Raw genomic sequence first — 10,164 nt, forward strand, 5'->3', positions numbered from 1 at the left:
CGTCTCCACTGCAATGTCAGCCCAGGTGTGGCACGCTGTGCTCAAAGCAGCACCCTGGAAGCCCCATATTCACCGATCTCATACAATGATGATACAGTTTGTTCAAAGTCTGCCTGGTCAGGTATCATTTCAAAAGCCTTGGTCTGTTGAATATTAATATTGTGTTGGATTGTGTGTGTAGCATTGGCTGGGAAGTTTTGCTCTGTGAGTGTGACTGAGATGAGGTTGGGAAATGCCCACCACCAGCCTTTCAGGTGTGACAATGGAGGAGCCAGACCCGCTGCTGGCCCATTAAAGGGATCCACACTGCCAAGGACCATCCCAGGAACCGTGTACAATGCAGACGTCTCCGAGATAGCACAGCAACAATGGGCACTGCTTGACTCACATCCTAGCAAAGGTACTTCCTAGCCAGTTGGAAGAAACTATGAAAGGTGGGGTTGAGACATTATGAGTTGGCCTCTCTCCCCCACAACTCAACAGCTGGAAATACACCTGGATGACAAAACTGATTCAGAAATCAGAAGAGAATAATAATAGTACATTCAAACCAAAGTCCCCAAACAGACTAGTAGTGGTTTTTCAGCAGAAAATTTTCAGTTTGGGGAATTTTGTTTTCCCAGTCAGACTTTGCCAAGGGAAGCAGGGAGAAAATGGTTGAGTTGTCTCCTTCAGAACAGCTTGGCCTAGACACTAGCTCTGGTTCACTGTTGTGGCCTTGCTCAGGTTGGGGGTATTTTAATTATTTGGGGAGGTCCCAGGGTGTTTGGGGGAGATTATGAGGCTGTTCCCTTTGAGATAAAAACTAAGAAATGCAGGACTAGAGAATTTTCTTAGAAATCTGGGATTTAGACATTTTATTTGAAGCAAGTTGGGGGGAGGGGCAGTTGAGATTCTGAGAAGGTTTTTGTTTGCAGGAAGCAACCTTGTTTGATCTGTCATTGTACCAAGGGGGGAGATGGTTGTCTATAAAGGAGAGTGAAGACTAAATGCAGCCCATGAGAATGGGATTTGAACCCATGCGTGCAGAGCACAATGGATTAACAGTCCATCACCTTCACTACTCAGCCACCTCATCTGAGCTTTTAAGATAGTGACAGGAGGAGAAATCTAAGGCCGGCAGAGATAGGGCCACTAAGGAGTATTTAAATACTAAGCGTAAGGAGGGGCTGAATGAGCTCCCCCTCACATCTAGTGAGGAGCTGGGGGAAGACTTCAGGAACAGGCCGTGTTTGCACAGACACCCCTACTCTGCCTAGCTATGCAGCATGATGGGGCCACTTCCCCAAAATGACCAGTTTGGGATGGTGGTGGGTAACAAATCACTTTAGGATTGAGTGGAATGAAATGTTATTCTCCTTCCTGTACGAGTGAAGGGCAGCGGAACGTACCTAGGCCGTCCTGACGGAGGGGTGGGTGGGTGAGGAATCGCTTTCATTGGACGGCAGAGAAGTGATGAGGACGTCACCCTAACCCAGTGGTCCCCAAACATTTCACACTGCGCCCTCGTACCCATGGCTGTGGCCCCTTGGAAGCCGCGGTCGAGAACCGGGGCTGGGAGTGGGGCCGTTGCTTGCTGGGGAGGGGGGTGCGGACGGGGGTAAGGGGGTCGAGGCCGGGCTGGGAGCCAGGGGCCCAGGCTGAGGGTGGGGTTGGGGAAGAGCTGGGACAGAGTGGGCCTGAGTGGGGCCCCCTCCCTGCCCTCCATGGGGGCTGGCTCAGGCCCTGAGGTGCCCCCATCAATCTTCCTGTGTCCCCCTAGGAGTCACGCCCCACATTTTGGGGACCACTGACCCCTACTCGCTAAGCAGGGGCTAGTGATGCCAAAGCCCAGGGAAAGGGAGAACAAGTGCGGGGGCCCCAGCACCAGAACCATGACCCCCCCCCCACTTCTGTGTGTGGCTCCGCCCCCTTCCACACCTTCCACCCACGGCCCCACCCACTGTCACCTCTGTTCCACCCCTTCCCCCACTGGCCCCACCCTGTCACTCCTCTACCCCAGCCCCGCTGCGGCCCCGAGACCAGAGACGCTCTGTGCCCCTGCTGCAGCCCCCGGGCCGTAGCAGGGAGTGGGAGCTCCTCCAGCCCTGGGGCCACCGTGGGGGAGACTTTCCCAGGGGGACCCAATTTGGCCAGGGCCCCTAGTCATGGGCCCCACTGCCCCCTTGGCGACGCAAGGTTTGGGGAGGCTGAGCCCCCCCGAGCCTCCATTACGAGCCGCCCAGGCTACCTCTGCTCAGTGGGTGGCCAGTCTCCCTGTGTCTCTGCTGTTCGTGCTGGGGAGCCTGGCCGGCCTTAGGGGTGGGGCCCCCGGCAGCCGCCCAGGGCTCCAGGGGGTCAAAGGGCACCATGTGGCCGTGCAAAGGTGCTCACTGCTCTCCCCTGCCCCAATGCTCCTCCGTGGCCCCACAGAGGCTGGGGGGAGCGAGGAGCAGCACTATGTGCTCCATGCGTCCTGGTCACTTTCCCCACCTGGGCTGGGCTGTGAGGGGAGCATCAGAAGCTGCTGCTCTCTCCCCTCCCCTGACGCAGCCCGGCTGAGGAAAGTGACCTGGATGCAGGGAGCTCGGATGACGTCCCTTCTCGCCCCCCTGCCCCTGCTAGGCAAGGCTGGTGTGTGGTGTCTCCATGGCTGCACTTTCAGTGATGCAGGTTTCTCGATCCCATTGTTCCAGCGGCATCCTACTAGATTGCCAGCTGCTTTTCAACTGCAGTGTGGAGACTGTGTGTGTGTGGGGATAGACAGTGTGTGTGTCTTGGGGAAGAGTGAGTGTGTTGAGCTAGGTAGGAGCGGATCATTATTATCCCTACTTGAAAGAGGGAGAAGCTACATGTGAGAAAGAAGAATTGACTTGTCTTAGGTCACACAGCCAGTCAGTGGCTGAGTTGGGAATAGGACCCAAGAGCCCTGATTTTCAAACTAACCATCGGATCTTGAATTTCAGACATTGAATGACCTGAATAAAGTGCTCTCAGATGAGCTCCAGACCAACAACAGTGCACAGGAATTATTCAGCAAGTATTTGAGGAGAACTGCAATGTTAGAGAGAATCATGAACTGCTCAGAGACCATTAATGCAGAGAAGCAGCAAAATCCATCAAACACAGAACTGGTTCTGACTTATTTCCTTGGTCTTAAAAGAGAACAACAAGGACCTGAGTCTCCTCCCTGTCAATAACCCTCTGCTCAGCCAATCAGGGTAGAGACTGAGGACAGGAGGCTGAGGGTTCTCACCAGAGAGCCCAAAGGATGGCCCAGGTCACTAATGGGATCACTGCCCGAGCTCTATTTCAGCCCCACGTTTTTGTGTGGACCTCCCACAGTGGGAGCTGCAGAGCACTCCCCCGCAACACACACACACACACACACCCCTACCTCCTGGTGTTGGGAGGGGAACAGGAGAAAGGACAAAAGAAGCAAGAGATAAAGAGAAAGGAGGGAGGGAGGAAAAGGTAAAACAAAAAGGACAAACCCCAGTATCCCCAGTGATTCTAAGGGACAAAATCCCAGGTGTGGAATAAAATTCTGCCTCCTTAAGCTCGTGTTTTCCATGCCTAGAATTCAGCTCTCACCAGATGGATCAGACTGAACAGGTTTCAAACCTCGAGGAGGCTCTTACCTTCTAAACAGGGACGGCTGTTTTCTAGTTAAATCACTAAAAGGGAAGGAGGAAACTCGAAAGAGGTTCCTCCTGGCGCTCACGTCCGTGAACCCGAATACTCTCTCAGTCCTCAAAGAGAGACCTGGAGAAGGAGACTTGCTGAAGCAAAGCCACAGGGGTCTCTGAGGTTTCCCTGGCCCCTCGCCCCGGTCCTGCCTGTCTGATGTCAGCATCGCTCTGTGAGGTCACCACCTCCCCACCACCTTGGACCAATAGTCTGAGGTCCTGCAAAAGGCCTTTGTGATGTCACTGCCACACCCTCCCTTGCTGTGCCAATGTCCTGCCCCTGCCTAGGCACTTTGGAGGTTTGAGCTGCTCCCTGTGGATCACCCCATTCAAGGAGCGTTCGTTCTAGGCAGCAAGCCGGCTAGACAGGGAAACATCAGACGCTGCTCCCAAAGCTACACTCGGTTTTTCAGAAATTATGGCCAGAAGAGACTATTAGAGCATCTAATCATATAATCATAGAATATCAGGGTTGGAAAGGACTTCAGGAGGTCAATTACTCCAATCTACTGCTCAGAGCAGGACCAATCCCCAACTAAATCATCCCAGCCAGGGCTTTGTCAAGCCTGAGCTTAAAAACCTCTAAGGAAGGAGATTCCACCACCTCCCTAGGTAACCCATTCCAGTGCTTCACCACTCTCTGAGTGAAAAAGTTTTTCCTAATATCTAACCTAAACCTCCCCCACTGCAACTTCAGATCATTACTCCTTGTTTTGTCATCTTCTACCACTGAGAACAGTCTAGATCCATCCTCTTTGGAACCCCCTGTCAGGTAGTTGAAAGCAGCTATCAAATCCCCCCTCAGTCTTCTCTTCTGCAGACTAAACAAGCCCAGTTTCCTCAGCCTCTCCTCATAAGTCATGTGCTTCAGCCCCCTAATCATTTTTTGTTGCCCTCTGCTGGACTCTTTCCAATTTTTCCACATCCTTCTTGTAGTGTGGGGCCCAAAACTGGACACAGTACTCCAGATGAGGCTTCACCAATGTCTAATAGAGGGGAATGATCACATCCCTCGATCTGCCGTCAGTGCCCCTAATTATACAGCCCAAAATGCCGTTAGCCTTCTTGGCAACAAGGGCACACTGTTGACTCATAGCCAGCTTCTCGTCTACTGTAACCTCTTGGTCCTTTTCTGCAGAACTGCTTCCTAGCCATTCGGTCCCTAGTCTGTAGCAGTGCATGGGATTCTTCCGTCCTAAGTGCAGGACTCTGCATTTGTCATTGTTGAACCTCATCAGGTTTCTTTTGGCCCAGTCCTCTAATTTGTGTAGGTCCCTCTGTATCCTATACCTACCCTTCAGCTTATCTATCACTCCTCCCAGTTTAGTGTCATCTGCAAACTTGCTGAGGGTGCAGTCCACGCCATCCTCCTAATCATTAATGAAGATATTGAACAAAACCGGCCCCAGGACCGACCCTTGGGGCACTCCACTTGATACCGGCTGCCAACTAGACATGGAACCATTGATCACTACCCGTTGAGCCCGACGATCTAGCCAGGTTTCTATCCACCTTATAGTCCATTCATCCAGCCCATACTTCTTTAACTTGCTGGCAAGAATACTGTGGGAGACTGTATCAAAAGCTTTACTAAAGTCAAGAGATAACACATCACTGCTTTCCCCTCATCCACAAACCCAGTTATCTCATCATAGAAGGCAATTAGGTTAGTCAGGCATGACTTGCCCTTGGTGAATCCATGCTGACTGTTCCTGATCACTTTCCTCTCCTCTAAGTGCTTCAGAATTGATTCCTTGAGGACCTGCTCCATAATTTTTCCAGGGATCTAGATAGACTTATGTGTAGTGCTGGGGAGGAGCCGGTGGTCGTGGTACATGTAGGTACCAATGACATAGGGAAGGGTAGGAGAGGTGTCCTGAAAGCCAAATTTAGGCTGCTAGGGAAGAGACTGAAATCCAGGACCTCTATGGTGGCATTTTCAGAAATGCTCCCAGTTCCACGCGCAGGGCCAGGTAGGCAGGCAGAGCTTCAGAGTCTCAATGCGTGGATGAGACGATGGTGTAGAGAGGAGGGGTTCACGTTCACGTTCATTAGGAACTGGGGAAACTTCTGGGATGGAAGGAGCCTATACAGGAGAGATGGGCTCCACCTAAACCAAAGTGGAACCAGACTGCTGGCACTAAACATTAAGAAGGTTGTAGAGCAGTTTTTAAACTAGGAGATGGGGGAAAGCCGACTGCTGCAGAGGAGCGTGTGGATCGGACACAGACTTCTCTTAGGGGAGAGTCTGATTATAGAGAATCTCCAGGTTATAGTCAGGAGCAGAGGAATGAGAAGTATAATGTAAGGGCCGGATCAGATGATAAACAGTCACATAAAAAAGAATCTGGCACATCAGAAAAAGGCAGGCTAATAAACAGGGACAAGTTTTTAAAGTGCTTGTACACAAATGCCAGAAGTCTAAATAATAAGATGGGTGAACTAGAGTGCCTTGTGATAAAGGAGGATATAGATATAATAGGCATCACAGAAACCTGGTGGACTGAGAGCAATCAATGGGACACAATCATTCCGGGGTACAAAATATATCGGAAGGACAGAACAGGCCGTGCAGGGGGAGGAGTGGCACTATATGTTAAAGAAAGTGTAGATTCAAATGAAGTAAAAATCTTAAGCGAATCCACAGGTTCCATAGAGTCTCTATGGATAGAAATTTCATGCTCTAGTAAAAATATAACAGTAGGGATCTATTATCGACCACCTGACCAGGACAGTAATAGTGATGATGAAATGCTAAGGGAAATTAGAGAGGCTATCAAAATTAAGAACCCAATAATAGTGGGGGATTTCAATTATCCCCATATTGACTGGGAACATTTCACTTCAGGACGAAATGCAGAGATAAAATTTCTCGATACTTTAAATGACTGCTTCATGGAGCAGCTGGTACGGGAACTCACAAGGGGAGAGGCGACTCTAGATTTAATCCTGAGTGGAGCGCAGGAGCTGGTCCAAGAGGTAACTATAGCAGGACCGCTTGGAAATAGTGACCATAATACAATAGCATTCAACATCCCTGTGGGGGGAAGAACATCTCAACTGCCCAACACTGTGGCCTTTAATTTCAAAAGGGGGAACTATACAAAAATGAGGGGGTTAGTTAAACAAAAGTTAAAAGGTACAGTTACTAAAGTGAAATCCCTGCAAGTTGCGTGGGCCCTTTTTAAAGACACCATAATAGAGGCCCAACTTCAATGTATACCCCAAATTAAGAAAAACAGTAAAAGAACTAAAAAAGAGCCACCATGGCTTAACAACCATGTAAAAGAAGCAGTGAGAGATAAAAAGACTTCCTTTAAAAAGTGGAAGTCAAATCCCAGTGAGGCAAATAGAAAGGAGCACAAACACTGCCAACTTAAGTGCAAGAGTGTAATAAGAAAAGCCAAAGAGGAGTTTGAAGAACGGCTAGCCAAAAACTCCAAAGGTAATAACAAAATGTTTTTTAAGTACATCAGAAGCAGGAAACCAGCTAAACAACCAGTGGGGCCCCTTGACGATGAAAATACAAAAGGAGCGCTTAAAGACGATAAAGTCATTGCGGAGAAACTAAATGGATTCTTTGCTTCAGTCTTCACGGCTGAGGATGTTAGGGAGATTCCCAAACCTGAGCTGGCTTTTGTAGGTGACAAATCTGAGGAACTGTCACAGATTGAAGTGTCACTAGAGGAGGTTTTGGAATTAATTGATAAACTCAACATTAACAAGTCACCGGGACCAGATGGCATTCACCCAAGAGTTCTGAAAGAACTCAAATGTGAAGTTGCGGAACTATTAACTAAGGTTTGTAACCTGTCCTTTAAATCGGCTTCGGTACCCAATGACTGGAAGTTAGCTAATGTAACGCCAATATTTAAAAAGGGCTCTAGGGGTGATCCTGGCAATTACAGACCGGTAAGTCTAACGTCGGTACCGGGCAAATTAGTTGAAACAATAGTAAAGAATAAAATTGTCAGACACATAGAAAAACATAAACTCTTGAGCAATAGTCAACATGGTTTCTGTAAAGGGAAATCGTGTCTTACTAATCTATTAGAGTTCTTTGAAGGGGTCAACAAACATGTGGACAAGGGGGATCCGGTGGACATAGTGTACTTAGATTTCCAGAAAGCCTTTGACAACAGGGGCGGCTCTAGGCACCAGCAAAACAAGCTGGTGCCTAGGGCGGCAAAATATAGGGGGCGGCAAAAGGCTGGGGCCCCAGCTCATCCTGCCGCTGCGAGCCGAGGAGCGGCCCATCCCCTGCAGCCGGGGCAGGGCCGCGCTACCGGCTCCGCTTGGGGGAGAGGGATGGCCCCTGACCGGTAGCGCGGCCCCGCCTGGCTGCAGAAGACGAGCCGCTCCTCCTCCGCTTGTTCGCGCCCGGATCCTAAACAGCGCAGGAGCCGCCCGGCTCCGGGGGGGGGGGGGGGGGGGGGGGCTCCGCCCCCCCCCGAGCCGCGTGGTCAGGGGGCGGGGCTGCGAGCTCCGGGCCGAGCGGGGGCAGCTGATCTCAGCCCGGAGCTCGCAGCCCCGCCCCCTCACCACGCGGCTCTGAGCGGGGAAGAGCTCAGCCCCCGCCGGAGCCACGCGGCTGCCTCGCTGGGCAGGGCCGCTCCTCGAGGCGCGCAGTGAGCCGGGGGTAAGCAGCTGGGGCCGGGGGGTGGCTAAGGGACAGGGAGTCCCGGGGACACTCAGGGGGCACAGGTTCTGGGGGGGGGACGGTCAGGGGCCAGGGAAGGGGGGGTTGGATTGGGGGGTCTCAGGGAGGTGGTTGTCAGGCACCCCCCGACCCCATTACCCCCCAGGCCCAGCCCTGACCCCCAGCTCCAAGCCCAGCCCCTCGGACCTGGGCACCCCCCCGGCCCCATCCCCCCCACAGCCCTGACCCCCAGCTCCGAGCCCAGCCCCTCTGAGCCGGACACCCCCCTGACCCCATTCCCCCCACAGCCCTGACCCCCAGCTCCGAGCCCAGCCCCTCTTAGCCGGACACCCCCCTGACCCCATTCCCCCCACAGCCCTGACCCCCAGCTCTGAGCCCAGCCCCTCTGAGCCGGACACCCCCCTGACCCCATTCCCCCCACAGCCCTGACCCCCAGCTCCGAGCCCAGCCTCTCTGATCCGGACACCCCCCTGTACCCATTCCCCCCACAGCCCTGACCTCCAGCTCTGAGCCCAGCCCCTCTGAGCTGGGCACCCCCGACACCATCTCCCTCACCCCAGACCCCCAGCTCTGAGCCCAGCCCCCGTTGAGCCGGGCACCCCCCGACCCCATCCCCCACAGCCCTGACCCTCATCTCCAAGCCCAGCCCCTTTGAGCTGGGCACCCTCCAACCCCATCCCCCCCCCCCAGACCCCCAGCTCTGAGGCGAGCCCCTCTGAGCCAGACAACCTCCGACCCCATCTCCCCACAGTCCTGAGTCCAGCCCCTGTGAGCCGGGCACCCCCCAGAGCCCAGCTCCCCACCCAGCCCTGGGCAACAGCAGCACCACCTCCAGGCAGTGACAGCCCATTGGCACCAACCATCACCATCACCCAGCGACAGCCCATTATGTAATTGCAAATGTATACAGACCAGTAAAGCATTTAATGTTTTTAAATAATGTATTTGGTGTATTTTCAAATTATTGCAAATTAATTTTCACTAGTTATTTTTTACATTTCCAAATACATGTTACTATAGTATTGCAACTTTTTTTTATGGAAGGGGCCTCCAAAATTGCTTTGCCCTGAATCCTCTGGGCGGCCCTACCCAATGTGTGTGAGGAGCCGGGGAGGGAGGGAAACGGGGTCTCCTGGAGCCGAGCCCGGGCTGCGATGGCGGCGAGGGGCTCATGGAGTGTGTGAGGAGGTGAGCGGCCGGCTGGGCTCGTCTGTGCTGAGCAGGTAGCCCCCCAGCCGGAGATCCTCACCTTCCCTCCTGCCGGGGCTGGGCCAGGGCACCGTGAGGCTGAAGAGCAGCAGGTCCAGGGGGCTCTCCAGGTCCTCGGCCGCCAGCATGTCGAGGGTGAGGGCGGTGAGCGCGAACTGATCCACCTTGGCCACCAGCAGTGCTGCGAAGCCCAGGGAGGGGGCCGTGTTCTCCGCACCGCCCCGTAGCCGCGCCGCCACCTGGAAGTACTCCCGCTCCGCGCCGCCCAGCAGCTCCACCCGCATGGGGACAGAGTCGCAGCTGGGCCAGGGCTCGGCTGCAGTGTGCTGGTAGCGGATCCCACATTTGTGGGGGAGGCCAGTGCTGGGGCAACAGGGGGTGTGAGTGGGGGGCACTGGTGGGCGGGGGGGGCTCATGTCTGGGGGCGGGGGGGGAGCCAAAAAATGTTTTGCTTGGGGCGGCAAAAAACCTAGAGCCAGCCCTGTTTGTGGGGGTCTCTGGGTGGTGCGGCACCGGGCGTAGGGAGTCGGAGGGGTGCCGGGCAGGGGGTTTGTGGGGGTCTCTGGGTGGTGCGGCGCCGGGCGTAGGGAGTCGGAGGGGTGCTGGGCAGGGGGTTGGTGGGGGTCT

At 53.7% G+C, this 10,164-nt stretch overlaps 1 non-coding gene across 1 annotated transcript; it reads right to left on the reverse strand.

Annotated features, from left to right (window-relative positions):
- Positions 1-990: 990 nt before the first annotated feature.
- TRNAN-GUU lies at positions 991-1,078 on the reverse strand. The gene has a single exon. It is a non-coding gene; the product is annotated as a tRNA-Asn (tRNA).
- Between the last annotated feature and the right edge of the window lie 9,086 nt (positions 1,079-10,164).

The sequence above is a fragment of the Mauremys mutica genome, unplaced genomic scaffold, assembly GCF_020497125.1.
Source record: "Mauremys mutica isolate MM-2020 ecotype Southern unplaced genomic scaffold, ASM2049712v1 Super-Scaffold_100046, whole genome shotgun sequence".
Classification (NCBI taxonomy): domain Eukaryota; kingdom Metazoa; phylum Chordata; order Testudines; family Geoemydidae; genus Mauremys; species Mauremys mutica.